Source organism: Rhinopithecus bieti, unplaced genomic scaffold (genome assembly GCF_001698545.2).
Source record: "Rhinopithecus bieti isolate Rb0 unplaced genomic scaffold, ASM169854v2 scaffold_30846, whole genome shotgun sequence".
Taxonomy (NCBI): Eukaryota; Metazoa; Chordata; class Mammalia; order Primates; family Cercopithecidae; genus Rhinopithecus; species Rhinopithecus bieti.
This window is the reverse complement of record NW_016814438.1, coordinates 4370521-4393627: the sequence shown is the minus strand read 5'-3', so window position 1 is coordinate 4393627 and position 23107 is coordinate 4370521. Positions and strand designations below refer to the sequence as shown.

The 23107-nt window shown below is 36.4% G+C and overlaps 1 long non-coding RNA gene across 1 annotated transcript; it reads right to left on the bottom strand.

The window, feature by feature from the left end:
• Positions 1-682: 682 nt before the first annotated feature.
• LOC108514565 (uncharacterized) lies at positions 683-16052 on the bottom strand. The gene is made up of 3 exons (XR_001881244.1): positions 15972-16052; positions 14484-14533; positions 683-1229 (listed from the first exon to the last, which is right to left on the bottom strand). It is a non-coding gene; the product is annotated as an uncharacterized LOC108514565 (long non-coding RNA).
• Between the last annotated feature and the right edge of the window lie 7055 nt (positions 16053-23107).

Below are 23107 nucleotides of genomic sequence, written 5' to 3'. Positions count from 1 at the left end.
AGGATGCGTGTGTGTGTGCATGTGTGTGTGTGTGCATGTGCGTGTGCATGGGGGGGATTTATTTTGTCTAGTGAGGAGCACTTGAGTGCTAGTGAAAGGACTACTGAGGTAATCTTTCCAGGAAAGTCAGGTTAAAATACAGATAATATGCAAACATCAAGTAGAAAATAACGAACAAGCTAATTTTTGTTAAGGGGTGATTAAAGAACACATTTATTTGTGCAGTTCACAGATCATTAGAGATTTTGGATACGCACAATTTTAAAAGCATTTATGGCATAAATTAATTTCCCAGATACTAATTAGTAGTTGTTGAGATTTCAAGTACAATGAAGGCCCCTCTCCAACTGCGCAAGAGGCACCTTCGGGCTTTAGATGATATCAAATGAGGTAGGCCTTGGAGCCATCTGCAGAACTTTACTTGGACTCCAGAATTTCAACTTGTCTCCTGAAACCCTCCTCCCAAACTCAGCACATACATTTTTATATCTTATTTTTTCCTTTTTATCCCTTTGTCTCTCAGTGACACAGATTAATGATGCTCCATTGTCTCTTCTCTAGGGAAATTCTTGTCCTTCACTAGTGCTGTGGGTTTCCATGTCATCTCCCTTCACATTACTTATTCTGGTCTAGTAACCTGCTGAAATTTCTTTTCTTTTGTAAGTAGCCTCTCTGATATGTTTTTCTTTACTCATCCATGACACTTCTCAAATTCTACTTTAATGGCAAAAACGTCAGGTTATACAAAGATAATTGCATCTTTCAGTCTCTGAATCTTACTCCCTTCCCTTTCTGTGACAAAGTGTTTCAAAGAAAAATAGAACAAAAAAATAGCAAGAAGAAGAAAATAAGATAAAATAAAGGGAGGAAAAGATAACACTCAGCCAAGTGAATCTCAGAGAATATAAAACTACTCCAAATGTTCATATTCTCCAAATGTCCCTTAACAGAAAGCAGGAGTAAATTACAGGTGGAGTGACTATGCATCCCATGTTGCCCAGGACATTCTGGTTCATACTTTTTGTCTTTATATCCAATCAGTTAGCACTCTTTATCCTCCAAGGTATCTGGATGTGTTCACCTGTAAACAATGAGTTTTTTTCATGTCAGATCAGGTTGTACATTCTGAGAAACAGGCACAGATATCTGAAACTCAAGACTGTTTCTGGTCTGTGGGTGGACTGGTCTTCAGACAAACATCCAAACTCAGAAAAATTCTTCAAGGAAATCTGTAATAAACAGAGAATACACACTCTTCTGTTGGAAGGGATACTAGCAGATGAGTGGTAGGCAAATAAAATTGAGACAAAAATTTGAACCCTTCAGAAATTATAATGATTAAGTATGAAGTATAATCTCTTGAGCACAATAGTAATGACAGCTGATTGTGTTAGTCCGTTCTCATGCTGAGTCATGGTGGAAGGGGAAGCAAACATGTCCTTCTTCACATGGCAGCAGGAAGAAGAAGTGTCAAGCAAAGGGGGAAAAGTCCCTTGTAAAACCATCAGATCTTGTGAGAACTCACTCACTATCATGGAAACAGTATGAGGGTAACAGCCCTCATGATTAAATTACTTCCCACTTGGTCCCTCTCATGACACATGGGAATTGTGGGAACTACAATTCAAGACGAGATTTGGGTGTGGACACAGCCAAACCATATCACTGATATTTTAAAAATATATGTACCAGGCACTATTCTAAATACTCACTATTCTAAATACTCACTATTCTAAATACTCACTATTCACTCATTTAGTCCTCACAGGAACACCAAAAAGATGATCAACTGTTTTGTTACTATTTCACAGACAATGCACACGAGGCTCAGAGTGACTAAGGAGCCAGGAATGATGGAATTTGGATTTGACTTAGACAGTCTGGTTTCAGAGTTGTCACGCTTAATACCTGTAATACGAACCTTAATCACTATGCTCTACAGCTGTTCCTTAGTGACCAGGGGAAAGATGTTATTAATATGGGTTAAAAATAACAAAGTGTAATAAAATGAAAATGTATACTAATAGTAGTGCTTTAATTTGAACCACCCTGTGTAGAGGTGTGTCTATAAAGCTAAAAGATTTCTATATGTCTTACAAATTAGAAACATCCATATTCACCAGTAATTTTACATTACTTTTTATGGTAATCTCATTTGAACACACTTCTGTCTTTGGGAACTCCTACAAAGTTCAGTATTATGAGACAAAAACTCTTAAAATAGATTTATATCACTGGGTTAAACTATAACACATACTACGTTAATTTAGTATTAGTATAAAATGTTGCAAAATAAGCTTTCCTACCAGGATGCTGAGCTATTGATTCCATGTGTGTAGGACCTGTGTTACCCTGGTTGAACAAGTAGTCCATCATTCCACTGGACTTTGTAGAGAGATCATTTTGGTGAACACTTAGCAAAATCCCAATTACCAACTTTCAGAGAACCAGAGTCCAAATTAGTTACCACTTAGGCACCTTAGTTTTATGCTATTTGCTTACTCCAAAATCCAAGACCCATCATGACTCCCCATGTTTCATAATTTCACCAAGCAAATAGGGGATTTATTTCTCTTCTTTAGCTTGAATGCCAAAAAACTTCAGTAAGCCATCTGGCAGTGACCATTAATTTTCACTTGTAACTTCAACACCTTCTCAACTCTTCCTTTTATTTGTTATCACTTGTCTTCTGCTGCTTCTTTTTCTATGTCTCCTTTCTCTCTCCTTTCCACCAAATAGTAGCCACAAATAGAGCCTTCTTCATGTAAAATAATTTGCAATATTTTCCTGTTGCTGAGGGCCCAGTTTCCCTAATAATATTACATGGGCTCACTGGTCTATATAATGAGATCTAGTCTTGTTCTTTTGTTTTCATCCTCTGTACTTTTGAAACCAGTAGCACATGCATTGCCACAACTAATCTGACGGAAACCTGCTGATATGCAGGACAGATAAAAAGATTTCTCTTTACTGGCCAAATGAAGGTTCACTCTTATTATACTCCAGAGTTTCATCCAGTTTATGGTATCCCAATTATCAGTAAGTTAACATGAATGGAGGTTGCTGGAGAAATTTTCCCTAAATTTCTTAGCATCCAATTCAGATAAATCTCTATCTTCTACTTCATTGCTTTTCCAATACATCATATTAAAGGAGTTTGTTCAGCTATTTCTCAAGCACATAAAAATTATTCTGCTTCTGCTGATAAGTTTGACAGTTAAAAATGTAATACAGATGGTTTTTTCTTTGATGTGTTACAAAGTAACTTAAATCGTGTAATTTTGCTCCCTCTACTTAAGTTGGTTTTGGTACACTGTAATTAAAGAAGCATAGCTTGATTGATTTGTTCATCCTATGTCACTGAAAAAGAACAACTGAAAAGTCAGGCAACCTATAATTAGAAAGCAGCCAAATATAGCCTATGTATACTCCTGTGCATTTGATGAACACAGGTCAAATTCTAGACCCATGTAGACCACTATCTGTCTGAATCCTGACTTTCTGCAACATCTCTGGTCATTTACTTTAATTAGCAAAGCATTATTCTATGTTTTCAACTGCAAAGCAATGCATTACATACTTGGAGATACCCATGAAGTATAAAAGATGGTCCCTGATCAAAGAACACAAGACTAAAATCTATTAACACATTTATAAGTAACAGGTAGAGACAATAAAAGCACTAGGAATTTACTTTCTAGCAGCAAAATGTACAAAAAGCATTAAATAAAGGATCTTTCACTAGGCCTCTGACTAGAATAAAATTACTCCGGTTTAACATCTCTCTTGTGTCCGATGGATAGTAGCACACTTTACTAAAGTAACATAGCATAGTGATTAGGAACATGGACTTTGCAGTGATACAGCCTAGATTAGATTCTCAGCTATGCCTCTTACTGGCTGAGGCAGTCTGAACAAGTTACCTGTGAAATGGAGAATACATTCAAATTCACCAAGGTTGTTATGAGCATTAAGTAAGATGATGACAGTAATGAGTTTTACACAGTGTCAGCACATAGTAAGCAGTCAGTAAATGTTAGATATTTTTAAAGTTAACAGAGGATGAGTTGGCAGAACTATTTCAGGATGTCATATGTTGTTTCCACAGTGTAGGATTTGAATTAAAACATAGAAATATGAAGTGACGAATGCCCACCATGGGGTTCAGATACACCCACATCACTGGCGTTTTATTTAACCCAGAAAAGGTTTGTGCAAGATGAATGCTTCTCCTTGATAAAGGCAACAAGACCATTCAGCTTTCTCGAGAGAGCTCAATTACTGTTAGGTATAATTGCCCCTCCAAAAGAGGCAGATTTCACAAAGCCACCTTAATACCAACTCGAGAAAGATTGAACTCATTAGTTAAGAACGATTTCTGTTAAAAAGTAGCTGCTAATTCCTGAGGCTGGTTGTTGCATAAAAATGAATGTAAGTAGGCCAGGCGCGGTGGCTCACGCCTGCAATCCCAGCACTTTGGGAGGTTGAGGCGGGCGGATCACGAGGTCAGGAAATCAAGACCATCCTGGCTAATATGGGGAAACTCTGTCTCTACTAAAAATACAAAAAAATTAGCCAAATATGGTGGCGGGTGCCTGCAGTCCCAGCTACTTGGGAGGCTGAGGCAGGAGAATGGCATGAACCCGGGAGGCAAAGCTTGCAATGAGCTGAGATTGCACCACTGCACTCCAGCCTGGGCAAAAGAGTGAGACTCCATCAAAAAAAAAAAAAAAAAAAAAAAAAAAAGTAAGCATTTCTTCCTATATTGTTTTATTGGGAAGTGCTGCACATGTATCACAAGGTATTAAGCAACATTCACACATGAAACAGTAACCAAGTATTTATTAAAAACTTACTAAGAGTTAAACTCTGATTGCTTAAGAGCAGGTAATTTTCAGAAAGATCAATTCACAAGAAGACAAGAAACTAATAATTTGGAATCCTGTATGTCAACAAAATCTCCAAATATTATTATATATATGTGTAATATTTCATGTTGTCATCACTGCCTTTCCCTTAGGTGAATGGCTATCCATCTCGGTAAGATGGAAAATGAAAAGACTTTAGTCAAGAATTAGCTTCAAAGGAACACTGTCTGTGTGACTTCGAGCAAAAAACCCATAGTATGCTTGATTCTTATTTATATAGATCAAGTACATAGATAGCCTATGTATAAAATAAGTAAAATGATGCTTGACTCATTTGATATTTGTGAAGACTGAGTGATAATAATTGACTAGCACCAAACTGATTCTCAGTAAACATTAGTTTAATTTGGTCCAGTAGTTAAATCACTGCTTATGACACTTATACCATACCACTGCTGTATCTCTCTAATCTTTTGCTTAATACTTATGGCTCATGCAGATCTAGAAGGTTAGAAAAACTTTCTAGAGCTCTAGATGTTGCCTACCAGAGTAGATTATAGATCACACTTGATGCCTCTTCTGGAAGAACTGAAAATAGAAGAATCTCATTCATTTAAGAAAAATGCATTAGGTATCCACATTGTTCTTTACATAAGGAATACAAATGTACCCTCATGGAGCTCACAGACAAGCAACCAACACTTTAAACAATGTATATGAGCTAACATGGAGAAAATGCAGGGAGCTATGTAAGTATGCAGGAAGCATTCCAAACTCAGTTTTGAGTTCAGGAGTGGTATGATAAGGAAATCATGCTCAAAGAGAATGGCATTAAAAAATAGCAATAACTACCATTTCTTGAGTGCTCGCAATGGTCACTTGGCTATCATAAACATTTTATAAAACTTAATTCTGTTATTCTGCACAATGGCCCATTGTAGAGAATTCTTTGATATCCCCATTTTACAGATGAGAAAGCCGAAGCATAAGACTAAGTAATTTGCATAGTGTGATTCACCTAGTAAGTGAGGCACTGAGATCTGACATCTAAATAAAAACTTTTCATTAAAATGGGAGTTCTAGGAAGAAAGAGTGAGTGACAATTTCCAGACCATGGGAATTTAAAGTACAAAATCCTGGAGACAATGAGTACAAAAAGAAATTTAATGTTGGTGTTATGGTCAGAGCAGAGCATAGGACTGGGGGAAAAAGAAAAGGTAAGATCACAGAAGGAGGCAAAGACTAGAGAGATAGTCAAGAACTGAGTAAACTATGCTGTAAAATTCCTATGCTTTATCCTGAGGGCCGTGGAAAACCAGTGAAGGATTTAAATGCTCTCCAGAACCACCCTGCCGCATAGAAGACTCTAGCTAGAGTATGCAGGAAAGATTGGAGGAATGATCCCTGGAATCAAGGAAAACAATTGGGATTTTGTGGTGGTAATTTTGGGGACAGATGATGGTATGCTGAGCTCAGATAGTAGCAAAGGGCATGAGAAAAATGGATGGGGTAGATTACTGCTTTAGGTACTGGAGTCAACAGCACACAATGATTAATTGAATGGGGAAGGTGAATCAGAAAGTAAAAAAAAAAAAAAAAAAAAAAAAAAACATAGTCAGGTTTCTGGACTGAGAAATCAGGTAGACAGAACTTTTATTTGCCAGAAAAAGGAATGTCAGAGAAAGGACAGATTAAAGAGAAATGTATTTAGTCATCTAACTACACAATTGTTTGTACAAAAACCCAAAGTTAGTGTTCAATGTAGTGTTTCAGAGGTGAAATTGTCTGAAGGGTTCAAGTCTTTCTTAAAGACTTTACCATAACAATTCTTTACCATAACTAGCACAATTATTAGTCTTATAGCCAGTTTTCTAATATGAAGAATCTGCTCATTAGCATTCCTTACATAGGGGAAATTGCATTATTCTAGAAAGCTTCTCCCACATTATTATGACTGTGTATTATGTAGATATTTTGAGACTTGTTGAAGAAAAAGTATAGGTTAAAAGCTATATTTGGTGTCCTGGACCCGATTCTAATGCTGAGAAGAAAAGATGTCCTGGATGTCAATTGGTAAAATTGAAGAATCAGACAAAGAAGATTACTATGTGAATTTCCTTCATATTTGTATTAGTTTGCTAGGAGCTGCCATAATAAATACATAGACTGGGTAGCTTTTATTTTCCCACAGTTGTAGAAAATGGAAGTCTAAGATAAAGGTGTTAGCAGAGGTTTTGCTTCCTTCTGAGGCTGTGAGGGAAAGACCAGCTCCAGGTCTGTTTCTTCAGCTTGCAGATGGACATCTCCCTCTATCTTCACATGATCTTCCCTTTGTATATGACTATGACAAAATTTTATTTCTGATATGGATAGCAGTCATACTGAATTAGGGCTGACCCTAAAAACTTTATTTTAACTTAATTAGTTCTGTAAAGACCTTATGTCTAAAACAGGTTACATTATGATGTACTAGGGGTTAGAACTTCAATGGGGGGAAGTGAGGACACACGATTTGGCCCATAACAGAATCCTTGCTAAAATGCCCTAAGCCAGGGCTTAATATGGAGGGAATGAATCAAAGAAAGTAGAGACAGTAGGGAGTTTATTCCAAACACTTCAGAAATAATAGCTACAACATTCAAGATCAAGACTGGCAGTGACCACAAGTATAACCAGCATCCAGAGCCTTTGGTGGTGACAGTACCCACCACACAGCCTAGTTCCAGTTGGTAGCAGAGGTGCCCTCATCCAATAGTTCTGGCTGGTTCCTGCCTCCCAGCTTCCCTTGGTTTCTGCTCATTTTCTTAGCGTAGTTTCCCAGCTTTTCTGGGATTCTATAAGGCACCCAATGCATTCGTTTCTCCAATTCAATTAGTCAGATTTGGTTTCTCATGTTTCTAACCAAGAACCCTGACAACTAAAGAAAATACCTAGGGATGCTTCTACATGTTTGAATGAAGACTTACTATCTCCTATGGCACAGGAGAAAGAGAACAAACTGCATAATGGGCAGATCTAGGTTGAAGTCTTGGCTCCACCATTTTCCAGACACATTGGCAAGTTTCTGAAACTTTATGAGCATCAGTTTCCTCATAAATAAATTTGAAATCATAATACCAAACATTTATTGGGCACTTATCAAATTCTAGGCACTGCTCTAGTACTGTATACACATCATGCCATTTGTGTCTCATAGCAACCCTTCACCATGACTAGTACTACTGTCAGGTATATAGATTAAGCAATGATGCTGCATGTCAATGACTCCTAAATGCATGTTCTAAACCCAGGACCTGTCTATGGGCTCTAAACTGATATATCTGACTACCAGGTTTACATATTTCAAACAATATATTTAACAAAGAACTTCTGAGCTCTAAATCCTTCCCTCAACTGAATATCCCCCCCAAATTCTGTTGACTAAATAATGACATCCAAGTTTCTCAATGCTAGTCTTTATTATTAGCACTCCCCATTTCTTCATTTCTCCTACTTCCAGTCATAACTAAGCCCTGATTATTTAACCTCTATATTAGTTTTCTATGGCTAATATAGCAAATCAAAGCAAATGCTGCAGCTTAAAACAACACCCAATTATTTATTATCTTACAGTTTTGAAGGTCAGAAGTCTGGGTACAACACGACTCAGCTAGTTCTCAGCTTAGAGTCTCATAAGACTAACATGAAGGTGTTGGCAGGAATGTGTTTTCTTCTGGAGGCTTTGTGGATGAATCCTTTTCTTTTTTTTTTTTTTGAGATGGAGTCTCGCTCTGTCACCCAGGCTGGAGTGCAGTGGCCAGATCTCAGCTCACTGCAAGCTCCGCCTCCCGGGTTCACGCCATTCTCCTGCCTCAGCCTCCGGAGTAGCTGGGACTACAGGCGCCGCCACCTCGCCCGGCTAGTTTTTTGTATTTTAGTAGAGACGGGGTTTCACCGTGTTAGCCAGGATGGTCTCGATCTCCTGACCTCGTGATCCGCCCGTCTCGGCCTCCCAAAGTGCTGGGATTACAGGCTTGAGCCACCGCGCCTGGCCGGATGAATCCTTTTCTAAGTTCATTTAAAGTGTTGGCTGAGTTCAGTTCCTTGTGGTTAGGACTGAGGTCACAGTTTCCTTGTTAATTCTGGTGGCCAGTCTTTGCTCCTGAACACAGCATTCCTTCTTCATATGCTTTCCAAATGGACCCTCCAATAACCATGACTTCAGTCTCCCTCATCCCTTGAATCTCTCTGATTTCCTTTTCCCTTGCATCTCTTAGCTTCCAGCTGGACACAATTCTTTGCTTTTGAAGGGCCTATGTAATTTGCTCGACTTGCCTGGATAATTAAGTATACTTTTCCTTAAAGCCAGCTGAGTGATAACCTTAATTGCATCTACAAAACTCATTTTTGTCATGCTTTGTGACATTCACAGGTTTTGGGATTGAAGTATGGACTGCTTTGGGAGGACGTTATTCTACCAACCACACTAAGAAAACACATGCATACCTCATTAGAGATAATAGCAATGTTACGTATTCGTTAGGAGGGTAGACTATGGAGCTGGATTCTTTTGGTTCTTCTACCTATTAGCTGTCATTTAGGACAAGTTATTTAACAACTCTGTGCTTCAGTTTCTTCGCCTGTAAAATGAAGGTAATAATAGTACTTACCTCATAAGATTCTTGAGAAAATTAAATGAGTTACTATATTTAAAGTTTTTAGAACAATGCCTGGTATAAAGTAAGTGCTGTGTTTAATTATGTTATCATTACAAATCGACATTATGAACGGGGAGAGTATGATATATGAAACATGTGGGGACCAATTTCTAATGAGATGTCAACAGAAAGATTTTTAAGTTCAGAACTGATGGAAAAAGAATGGAGAAAGCTAAAACTAGGTTGTTGGGAAGAGGTAGGATAGTGGAGGAAGCACCATGGACATAGAATTCTAGATGGGCAAAGACTCAGGAGTGAGAAAATACTGGTCTATACAAGAAACTACAAGTAGGTTATTGTTACTTCAGCCCGATGAAGTGAAGGTAGAGTGAAACAAAAAAAGGCTGAAGAAGAAAAAAGATGTCAGTCCCACAAGTCTGTGTGGTCAGAATGAGGAACTTGGCTGTCAGAACAATGGAAGCTGTAGAGAGACAGGACCTGAGCAACATATTTTAGAGGATCACTATGGTTGCTCCTTGAGAAAGGATTAGAAAAGGGCAAGAACGAAAGCAGATAAACTGTTTAGAAGTCCACGGGAATAGTCTAAATGGAAGACTAATTTGGTCTATTGTAACAGTCCATATGAAAGACCGGTTTGGGGCTGTGGAAATAAAGATAACTAAGCATATTTGTGATATATTTTGGAAGTTTTGGTAAGCCAAATAATGTCCTCTATCCCTTACACACACATACACACGCACACACACACACTTCCCTCCCCCACTGTGAGATGTTCTAATGTCTGGAATTTGTGATATGTTATGTTACATGGTAAAAGGGACTTGGCAGTTGGAATTAAGGTTATGGACTTTAAAATACAACGTGTATCCTGAGTTATCCAGGTGGATCCAATCTAGTCAGAAGATCTTAAAAGGAAAGAACACTCTCTAGATGGAAGTAAAGGAGGATGTCAGAGAGCTGTGGTATAAAGAGAAATCAGAGATTCCAAGTGTGAGAAGGATTTGGCCTGCCGTGCTGCCTCTGAGATACAGGGGCCTGGGTGCTCGGACTGGAGAGAGTTCTGCCAGAGTTAAGGGAGGCCCCCAGTGGACAGCCAGTAAGAAAACAGGGGCCTCAGTCCCACAACCACAAGCGACTAGATTCTGCCAACAATCTCAATGAGCTCAGAAGCCAATTCTTCCCAAAGCCATCCAATAAGAGCCCAGGTAACAGATACCTTGATTTCTGTCTTGTGAAACCAGGAGCACAGAAACAAGCTGAGCCAGTCTGGACTTCAGAACTACAGAGCTGTGAGAAATAAACTACTGGGATTTTTTTAAGTGATTGATTGATGGTTTTAAGCCACTAAATTGGTGGTAACTTTTAATGCACCAATGGAAAACTATATATTTACATATTAATATCAGTCTTCCTCATAGACTATAAGTTTCATAAGTACAAGCACAGTGACTGTTTATTTCACCATTCTTTTCCTAGACTTAGTCCAATGCTGGCATTTGATAGATGCTCAACATGAGGCAGTGAACATTTAAATAGCTTATCTAATGTCACACAATTGGTAAGTGTTGGAATCAGGCCTTGAGCTCATGTCAGAATACCATATATAACATATAATTCTTTTGAACATTAACACAGCTTATTTAATGTCTTTGGCACATAGTAGACATTTAATAGCTATTACATTCTCCAGGTCCCCTTAATTACCCGGACCCTAGCTCAAACTCTCCTTTTTGCACTTCTGGCTAATAGTAATGTCCTAATGAGCCTCACTGAATCTAAGCATCCTCTACTGCAATCCATTTTCTGCCACATTAATATTCTACAAACACATATATTAAGATTATGTCTTTGAAAGCACAAGGCCAACTGTAAAGCTTGTTTATTGTTTATTGTTATTGTCACCAGTATTACCATCACTCACATTAAATCTAGACTGCTGAGTCAAGCTTCCAAGGTACCAGTCTCAGGGCTTTCCTGTCCTCTCTGACATTTCTCACCTTTCTCAGCATGTACTCATTGTGTAAGCCAAATGATCTCCTATCTGTTGGAGATACATCCACGACTCACTGTTACCTTTGGTCTTTGCTCATGCTGTTTTGGACTTTCCTATTTAAATATTGCCATGCTCCAGCCTGAAAGTCCACCTTTTTCACAAGGCCTTTCTTAGCAACACTACATCTCATTGATCTCATCTGAATTCCTACAGCACTAAGGCCCTGATCCATGCTCTTTGACACTTATTTAGTCTATTCCACACCCTAAAATGCATGCCTTTGAAGTGACAGACATGGGGCTAAGCATAAACTATGACTTTTGTCCAGTACTATTTTGTACAGCTTTTGGTGGGGTTTTGGGGTGTGGTGTATGTGTCTTGTCTCTCTCCAGCTATGCAGTAAATCCCTCAGAAAGCCATCTAAAAAATTAAGCAATTAAGCTCTGGAGTCTAACATGCTGGATTCAAATCCTGTCCGTCACTTATCAGCAATCTGACCTTGGGCAATTTCCTTAATTTCTCTAAAACTTAATTTCCAGTCAGGCACTGTAGCTCACACCTGTAGTCCCAGCACTTTGGGAGGCCAAGGCTGGTGGATCACTTGAGCCCAGGAGTTTGAGACCAGCCTGGGCAACATGACAAAGCCCTATCTCTATCAAAAATATGTGCATACAAAAATTAGCCAGGCAGACTGGCACATGCCTATAGTCCCAGCTACTTGGGAGGCTGAGGTGGGAATATCACTTGAGCCATGGAGATGGAGATTACAGTGAGCCGTGATCACACCACTGCACCCCAGACTGGGCAACAGAGAGAGACTCTGTCTCAAAATTTCATAGATAAGGAAATTAAATTTTATTTAATTAATTCATTAAAATTTAATTTCCTTATCTACAAAATTATGTACAATATCTATTTGATATTACATATCATTATAATCTATCAATCATATAATATTAAATGTTATGCTATATCATTTAACAATATAATAAACAGTGTACAATATATAGTATATAATGGTGGATTATAATAGTTTTCTTCATTGAGTTATTGTGAGAAATAAAATAAGGTAATTCATGTAAGTCTTTGAAAATACTCTCTAGCATATAAGTACTCAATAAACATTATCCATTATTAGGCTTCGAGTGGTTTTTTTTTTTTTTTTTTTTTTTTTTGAGACAATGCCTTGCTCTGTCACCCAGGTTGCAGTGCAATGGCACAATCATGGCTCACTACAGCCTCGACCTCTGGAGCTCAAACTATTCTGTCACCTCAGCCTCCCAAGTAGCTGGGACCACAAGTACACAGCACCATATCCAGCTAATTTCTAATTTTTTGTAGAGATGGGGGTTACACTATGTTGCCCAGACTGGTCTCAAACTCCTGAGCTCAAGAGATCCTCTTGCCTCAGCCTCCCAAGTTCTGGGATTACAGGCATGAGTCACTTCACCTGGCTGATTGTCAGTTTTTATTCCTACCATCATTCTGTACCTTCCACAATTCTGGGCACAGAGTAGGTATATAATAAATATTCTTGTCTGAATATTATTGAAAAATAATGATATATTAGATGGCTAATCTGGTAGAGGAAAATCAGAAAATTGATTCAAAGGAGTATTGACTGAACTGAATATTCAATTGACAGAAATCAGGAAATAATTTGAGAAGCAAAGACACCCACAAATTATTCCATTGTATATAGATCAAACATCATAAGAAACAAGAAAATCACAATCATCAGGTAATTTTATTTTGCTTTATGAAAATATTTGGTTGTTAAATTAATATGTGCTATTAGTAAAGTTGAAATTCCAGAAGTCGGGAGAGATATCACCTCTATCTTTATACCTCACTATCCACACTGCTGAGAGGTACCTCCTATACAAAGTTTCATGCCTGATCTTCCCTAAATTCATTTGTTTTTTAAAATCATTTAAACTTTTATTTTATTTTAGATTCAGAGGCAATATGGTTCAGCCTTGTGTCCCCACCCAAATCTCATATTGAATTGGAATCCCTAGGTGTTGAGGTGATTGGACCCTGGGAGCATTTTCCCCCATGCTGTTCTCATGATATTGAGTGAGTTCTCACAAGATCTGATGGTTTTATAAAGCAGTTGTCCCTGTTCTTGGTCACTCTCACTCACCTGCCACCATGTAAGACTTGCCTCTTCCCCTTCTGCCATGATTGTAAGGTTCCTGAGCCCTCTCCAGCCATGGGGAACTGTGAATCAGTTAAATCTCCTTTCTTTATAAATTACCCCGTCTCAGGTATGTCTTTCTAGCAGTGAGAAAATGAAGTGATACAACAGGGTACATGTGCAGGTTTGTTTCATGGGTATATTGCATGATGCTAAGGTTTGGAGTACAATTAATCCCATCATCCAGGTAGTGATCATAGTACCCAATAGTTAATGATCTTCCCTAAATTTTCTGTGTGTAGTTACTTACCTTTCTAATCCTCCATTTCCTCATCTTAAGAAATATCAACTCCTTTGCAGGAGTATTCTAAAATTTATAAAGCACACAGTAATTTTATCCTAGGTTAATCTGAAAACAGCAGAATTTTGTAGTCATGGAAGTAAAAGAGAGGTTATTTGTCAGAGTACTTTCAAGGTGAATCAGCGATTAATTCCCTTGAAGTTTTAAGTCCCAAATGCATCTTTAACTAAAGATTGTTATAGAGTTTGCCTTTTCCTAAATCTATTTAAATGACTGCAATGTTCAAACAGGAAGTTGTGGATAAATTAGCTTTAAAAATGTTTAAGAGAAAATAATATGTGCATTTATAATCATTCATCACAGAGTCAGTTCACCAAATTTAAAGCACATTGTTTGGCAATCAGAAAAGCTGATGAACAAATCGAAAAAAAGTAATTACAGAAAAAGTCAATGAATAAGCAATTACTGAAGAATAAATTACCCAAAAAAAGGCAGACTAGAAAGTACAGCATGGAGACCATACCTTTGTGCACTGGATGGGCCTCTGCAGTGTCATTGTCCAGCACTTGCCCTCTGAGCAAGAAAAACCTAGTTAGCTTCCCTGTCATCCTTACTCACTGGCAATATACAACAGGCAGAAAACACCTCACCACTGCTTTCCTATCATAATTGCACGTGTTTTATGGCAGGAGGAAAGGATGCAAACCCAGTATCTGGAGTACAGATTAGAGATACTCATACCTCTTAAACATTTTTAACTGCCACACGTAGTAGAATGGGGATTTAAAAATGAATATCGAACTTAAAATATCTTGATGGAAATAGATCAGCTGTCTAATAAATATGACAAAGTTCTTAATATTGAAGGAACAAGGCATTCATGATACTCTAAGCAAGAAGGTGAAAATTTTTGAAATTTTAAACATAACTTGCAATAGTTTTAAAAATTATTTGGGGACCTGGTATCAAATCAACAAACATTTCTGTTTTCATAACATTGAAGTCAATGGTTTTAAATATTTTAATAAATGTTTTATTTTGGAATAATTTGATTCACAAAATGTTGCAAAGATAGAGCACAGAGTTTCCATATATCTTTCACCCACTTTTAGCTAACACTAATATTACCATATACATTTGTCAAAACTAAGAAACCTACACTGGTAAATTACTATTAGTTAAACTCCTGGCTGGATTTGAATTTCACCAGTTCTCCACTAATGTTCTTTTTGTATTCTAAGATCCAATCCAGAATACTACACTGCATTTAGAAGCTGTCAGGTTTTAATCTTATCTTTTTCCCTCTAGGAATCTAACTACAACAGACAACTTCCTTTGCTATTTCATAAGGTACAGTTTGGAGCAGCTTCTATAGGTTGCCAGAATTTGTGTGTGAATAGAGATAAATTCAGTGTGCTGATGAATTTTGTCTGAAGTTCTCCATGTAATTCTTGTCTCCAGTTGAACTGATTATTTTAGTATTGGGAAAACAGGCTAACAGTGTCAAGAAATATTCTGAGACAGGTCAGTTTATATTATAGTAAAACGGATTTGGAGATTTTTTTATTTCTATGGCTGTCACTCATTAATATTCTTCCTAAATCAACACCATCAGTGAAATTTAATATATTTTCACTCTAGGGTCTGTAAAAGAAAAGCCATGACTACATTTTTGTTGTTATCATGGTTATGCATCATGGCATCTCCTTAGAGGGGAATAACATTTTAAATAAATCTGATCAATCATGTTATTCTCAATCAGATTCTTATTGTTCATAGATTACTACTTTAAAACTTTCCAATAAAGAGCTCCTAATGAGAGAGAATCAAACCTAGACCCTTGAGATCCAGGAGATTGTCATAAAAGCCAACCAAAAGCAAAAAAATAAAAAATAATAAAATAAAACTTTGAAGTCTTCGGCTTCAACTTAAAAATTCGTAAGTTTTCCATTCTACTCCATGATATATTTATATTTGTTTTCATATAGAATTAATGTTTCAAATTACTTACCAACCAGTTAAGACTGATGACGCCTTTCACATTGATGATCCTCACTGGTATGGATGTCCCTGTCTGACAACCAGAGGCCTGTTAATGGAAGTCCACGTTAAGCAAGGTACTCCTTATTGTTACCTCAACTAAACTTTTCAGCCAAATCCCTGTCCACAAATACCATGATATCCACACGGGAAAAAGAAATGTCAGGCTCCAACCATGCCTGAAGTCCTCATTCTTCTCTTCTATATATAGTTTATTCTGTCAGCAATATCCTCCCCTCTTCCTTCACTTACCCAGCTACGGAGAATGGTGAAGAGGTTAATGACCCAGGCCTTGGAGTCAGGGAGGCTGGTTATCTGGGTGTGTTCCAGACCAACACCCACAGCACTTTTTACCAGGTGGTTGTGGTATTTAAAGTTCTAGCACTGTCATTTATTAGCCAAATGACCTTGAACAAAAATCTTGCTAAGCCGTAGTTTCCTACTCTGTACAAGTGAGATTTATTATTGAAATTTCAGATTTATTATGAGAACTAAATGATATGATGTATGTAAAGCAGTTAGCGAATTGACTGACTCAGAAAGAGCGCAATCATTTTATTATTATATGTTAAGAACCAGTTCAATGTCACTTCCTGTCTTTTCCAAAGAGAGTTAGTATTTTTCTTCTTTGGATTTCTTTGCATTTTATTTTAAAAAAATACATAAAAGCAATGTCATGATAAAATCACCATATGCTTTTAAGTAATAAAGATTATAAAACAGCAAGTGCAGCATGTGTGTGCATTAACCACATTAACGATGAAATACTTTCTTTTGGCACCTTTATTTTTCAAAATTTTTACAATAAGTATGCATTAATCTTATCTAAAATAAAGAAAGCAATGTAATATTGTTCTAACCATCCACATTAAATTCATTTTATCAAACAAAGATATGCACATAGTCCTATTTCCTGTCACTCCTGCCACTGAATCCTCATCCCTAGTAGATTTCATTTTCAAAACTTTTCATTGATTCTCCTATTGTATACCTTCATATTTCTAAACAACATGACTGTGTTATCACTCATTTTACCATTTTAAACATCTATTATCTTTCTACTATGGAGGATAAAGACTTCATTTTTGCACTACTACCCAATTTCCCAATATTTTTGTTCATCGTCCCAAAATAGTTATACTATACAATTTTTAATTAAACCATCATTTATTTTTATTCTAACAATGTAAATATAATTTATAGCTGAACTACGTAGTTTGACTATTTTGTACACATTTAGTTCCCTGAAGTTAACTGTTTAATGATTTGTTTAAAAATGATGTCCCTATTACTACTTTTTCTCAAAATCTCCCATAAAAGAGTCAATCACCTCTTGATAGCAAATGCAATCAATAATCTCTCTACTTTTTCTCTACATCCTTGCAAACTCCTCGTCCTCTAGCCTTACTCAGGACTGCTTCCCTCTTTAGGCCTTTGTTATAGACTGAATTGTGTTCACCAAAAATTCATATATTGAAGCCCTAACCACAGATTCTTCAATATATGATGTTATTTGAAGATAGCATCTTTCAAGAAGTAATTAAATTAAAATGAGACTACAAGACTGGCCCTAGTCCAATCGCACTGGTTTCCTTCCAAGAGGAGATAAGCACATACAAGCAGACACCAGGGCCGTGTGTGCTTAAAGGGACAGCCAAGTGAAGAGGCAAGAAGAGGGGCTTCGAGGATGCCAACCCTGCTGGCATCTTGAGGACTTCCCACCTCCAAAACTGTGAGAAAAGATATTTCTGTTAAGTTACCCAGTGTGTGTTATTTTGTTATGGCAGCCCTAGCAAACTAACACAGCATCCCTTATAGTCAATGAGGACTCCGTTTTCTGAACTCCTTCCTTTCTTAATTTATTCCTTCATTTTTACTAATATTCTAATTGTTTTATAATAACAGGTGCACAGGAAATAATGCATGTCTGACAATGCCTTTATTTTACTATATAATTTAACTGAGTGACTAAATGTAGGATTCTTGATGGAAATAACTGGTCTTCAGGAAGGCTCCATTGCCTTCTAGCTTCTAGAGTTTTTGGCGTTGGGAAGTTCAATGCTATTCTTGATTCTCTCTCTCTCTCTCTCTCTCTCTCTCTCTCTCTCTCTCTCTCTCTCAAATTTGTTCTTTATTCCAGATGTTCTGAAATTTCACAATGATCTATGTGCCTTACCGGTGATCCTTCATCTTTTGCAGTGTTAGGTACTTGATGGGCTCTTTTAATCTGGAAATACATGTCCTTGTTTACTGGGAAACTTTAACTTTCTTTAACTGTTTTTCCCCCAGTCCTCACCTCTAGTGTCTCTAGGCTTCTATGTAGAACTCTCCTGCATTTTGGACCTCTTAGAATGATCCTCCAGTTGACTTCTATTTTTTCCACCTGTTTTCCATCTATTTGTTAGTTCTTTCTTGGACATTTATTCAGCTTTTTCTTTCAATCTTTCTATGTAATTATTTTATTTGTTTCATTTTAAATTTCCAAAAGCTTTCTCTTAATCTCTTAGTGTCTTTTTGGATACTGATACGATTTTTTAGTGGATTCGATAACTTCCTTGTGTCTATGAAGTGTCAATTGCAGTTTTTATTTTAAGTTTTCTTGTTCTTCTAATTTTGTATGTCTCTTACAAGTGCATTTTATGTTCATTTTTCTGACTTTTATTTTAGTGCCTGTAATTACACACACGTGTAGGGTTTCTTGACCATTGATTTAGATTTAAAAGGGAGGCCTTAAATCATTGATTTGCACCTTGGTGTATGTGATATGTGGGGTAATAAGGCAGAGACCCAAATGTTTTCTGGAAATCCTCCAAATATTAGCATCTGTAGACATTTTTTAGTGAGCCAATTTCTCTTACTGTTCAGAGGAAAGACAGTTGATAGTCTCACTGCTCAACATGTAGACTTTTCTCTTAATCCTAGTGCAGTGATTCATCTTCACCTATGCAGTTATAAACATCCCTCCCACCATGCTGGGGAAGGGATGGCAATCTGTCTGCACAGAGATGGGGAGGAGGATTTTGGAGGCAAATCGCTCTTTTTACATGCTTTTAACTAATCCTCATCTTTCAACAAAACTTCAACATTTTTTTTCAAAGTAAAACAAAACTAAAGCCTTTAATTTCATGAGCTGTTTAAATATAGCAATGTGAAATTGAATGTGTCTTGTTGGCATATCTTCACAGGCATTGTGTACTAGCTTTCTCTGATTTTATATAATATGTACTTATTTGAGTCCAGCCTCTTCCACTCTGTATATTCTTCTTAAAAATCATCTGTGTTCTTTTTATTGCCTAATAGTATTCCATTGTATGGACATATCACATTTTATTTGTCAATTCATCTATTGATGAGCATTTGGGTGGTTTTCAGTGTTTAATTTGGCTACTATGAATAAAGTTGCTATAACCATTTGCATTCCATTTGTTGAAAAAAACTTTACTTTCCAAATTAAACAACATCAGCAACTTTGTCAAATGTCAATTGACATGTGGATATATTTCTGAACTTTCTGTTCGGTTCCATTGATCCATATTTCTATTCTTATGTTAGATAATACCACACTGTCTCAATTATTGAAGCTTTCTACTAATCCTTGAAATAGATTAGTGTAAAAAGAAGTTTTTTTTTTTTTAATTGTGTTTTAGCAGTTCTACATCCATTGAATTTTCATATATATTTTAGAAACAACTCAACTTTTACCAAAAACAACTGCTGGGATTTTAATTGGGCTTGTATTTAATCTATAGCTGAATTTGGGGAAAATTATTATTTTAACAATATTGTTTTTAATCTACAAACCTGGTATATCCCCCCATTTAATTAGATTTTTCAAAAATGTGATTGACCAATGTTTTCTGGTTTTCAGTATACAAGTATCACATATTTTGTAAACCTTTCCCATGAGTTTAAAAGGCAGCTATTTACAGTTTTAATGTATATCTGCTAATCAAGTTTGTTAATTACATGACTCAAATATCTATTAACTCTTTTGTCTATAATGATTGGGGATTTGTCTGTTTTTCTTTGTAGGTTCATCAAGTTTTGCATTATATACTTTGAGGCTGTGATGTCATTTAACAAGACTTTAATATTTTCATCTTCCTGTTATAATTAACTTTTATCATTATAAATTAATTCCCTAACTTTGGTAATGTTTTTTGTATAAATGTCTACTTTACCTGATTTTGCTATAATTGCATGAGTTTCCTTTCTGGTTTGCCTTTTTTCATTCTTCCTATTTCCTTATGTTTTAGATGTGTCCTGTTAAAAAAAAAAAACATGTGGGTAGGCACCCTCCAATGATCTCTGCCTCCTGAATTACCTCTCTCATGTAATATCCTTTCCTTGAATATAGACTGGACTTAAACTGACTCATTTCTAATGAACTAAATATGAAGGAAGTGATTAGGTTATAAAAAGACTGTGACTTGTGCTTTAGGTCTCTCTTACTCTCTTTTGGATTGCTTGCCCTAGGGAAAGCCAGCTGTCTATGGTAAGATAGCACTGTGAGAGTTTCACTTGAGTAAGCTGGAAGAAGATCTTCTGAGGCCTTCCAAAAAAAACCACTAGAGTGAGCTTCAAAAAGGATTCATTCACAGTCGAGCATTGAGATGACTGTGGCCCTGTCAACACATGGATTGAAGTCTTGTGAGAGACCCTGACCAAGAACCACCTGCAAAGACATTCTCAGATTCTTGGCCCACAGAAACTGTAAAGTAAAAATGTATGTTGTTTTAGCCACTACGTTTTGGGCAGTTTTACGTAGCAATCATTATCTAATACATGCTTGTACTTGGATTGTTTTAATCCACTCTGACAATTTTTTGCTTTGAACTGTAATATTTTGTTCAATTATAGAGAATAACAATTTTTTATATATTTTGGATTTATTTCTACTATTCTATTTTGTGCTTTCTACTTATCTGACCTGAATGACTTTCTTTTTTCTCTCACTTTTTGTTTCTCTTGAATTGTATTTTTTTATTATTTTAGTCCCTGTTTTAATTTGAAAGTAATGTGTTTTATTTCTACTTTGTGTTTGAAATGGTTAGTGTAGTAATTAGAAGAGGCATACTTCTCAAAGTTTAAAATTAATCAAGTTTTTTTTTCACCTGCTAAGAAATAGAAAAACCATGAAACACCTTAATTCCATTCACAATTTCTCCAAATTATACAATATTATTATCATGTACTTCACCTTTATTTTCAAATCCCCAATATTTTATTATACTTTTTTTTCTTTTTTTTTCTTTGAGATGGAGTCTCGCTCTTTCACCCAGGGTGGAGTGAAGTGGTGCAATCTCGGTTCGCTGCAATCTCTCCTGCCTTAGTCTCCTAAGTAGCTGAGATTACAGGTGCCCACCACCACACCCAGATAATTTTTTGTATTTTTAGTAGAGACGGGGTTTTGTCATGTTGGCCAGACTAGTCTCAAATTCCCGACCTCAGGTGATCTACCTACCTCAGCCTCCCAAAGTGCTAGGATCACAGGTGTGAGCCACCGTGCCCAGCCTTTATTATACTTTATAACCACTGCTTGTTTAGACTTAGTCACAAATTTACTACTTTGCTTTTGCTTCTTGCAGTTACATTTGAGAAGAATTTTCTTCTGCCTTAAATATATCCTTAAGAATTTTTTTATAGAGAGTTATTGCTGGTAAACTCCTTAACTTTTGTTCGTCTGAAAATTTCTTTGTTCCACTCTTGTTTTTCAGACATACTTCTAATGAGTGTAGAATTCTAGGCCAACAGTTACTTTCTCTCAATACATTGAACATACTATTCTAGCTTCTGTGGTTGCTTCTGCAAAATCAACTCCTCTTGTATTACTGCTTTGGAAGTAGTCTATCATTTCTGCTTGCCTGCTTTTAAAATGCTTTCTTTTTCTTTATTGACTTTGGTTTAAATATAATGTGCCAGACTTTTTAAAAGTCCTACTTGTGATTTATTGGATTTAAAAAATGTGGATTGGTCTTTTATTTCTGCTGGAAAATTCTCAGCCTAAACTCATTCCAATATTGCTTCTGTTCCTCCCTTTTCTCCTCTTGGAACCCTGATGATACGTATGTTGGATTGTCTTACTCCAACATCCATGACTCTTTGTTTCCCTTTTAAATATTCCATCTCATTGCTTCATACTAGTTTCAGATAATTTCTTTAGAACCATATTCTACTTTACTAGTTTTTTATTCTTCTCTCTATAATATGCTACAAAGTCACCTGTGCTATTTAAACTATTCCCAATATGGTCATTGATTCTATTCCTTATTCACTATACATGTTTTTAAACTTTTTTTTTCTTTAAGCATATTAGAGAGTTCTTTTATAATTTGGATCTGATTATTTTATTATGTGATGATTTTATAAAACGTTGTTTGCTTTTCTTTAATGCTCATTCTTATTCACAGTACCTCATTTCCTAGTGAATTTAGTTCATTTTCATAAGCTTATTTTTCTTAGAGTTTTATGCATGAAAATTATTTGAGACCTGGGAAAAGGTGAATACTGCCGAATTTGATTTGTCTTTGATTTGCCAAGTTTTGCCAATACTGGACCACTCTGATTTAAATATGTGGCTATGTTTCTTTTGAACCAGATGGCGAGATTATATATTGAAAATCTTGGCAAGTACTATGTTAGGTTTCTCAATTTTCACACTGTCATTTTTCATTTGGAGCTCATTTCATTGTTATTAAAAGACAATTGTTTCTTCAGTACACTAAGAAAGATTTTATTGGTTTTGTTTTGGCTCATCCTTATACTGAAGAGGTCCTTAGACTCCTGAGGACCTAGTTTTGCCATAGAAATCTACTTGGTTTCCTGTCTTTAACAGATATCAGGCTTAGTTTCCTGTCTCTTTCACTCCATGAGTCCATGAAAACCGAAATGCAAGCTTACATGGTTTGGCAGTTGTCCTTAGAGTGAACGCCAGCTGCAGAGCACTAAGAATAGCAGTTAATTCTTTGAGTTTCCATTCTTTATCAGTGCATGATCTGAGAACTGCTCACTTCCCTGAGAGCTTATTAATACTTGACACTTGTTTTTAATATCTTATCCAGAATGTTTTAGGATATTTCAGCAGGAGGGTTGATCCATAAAATTGGC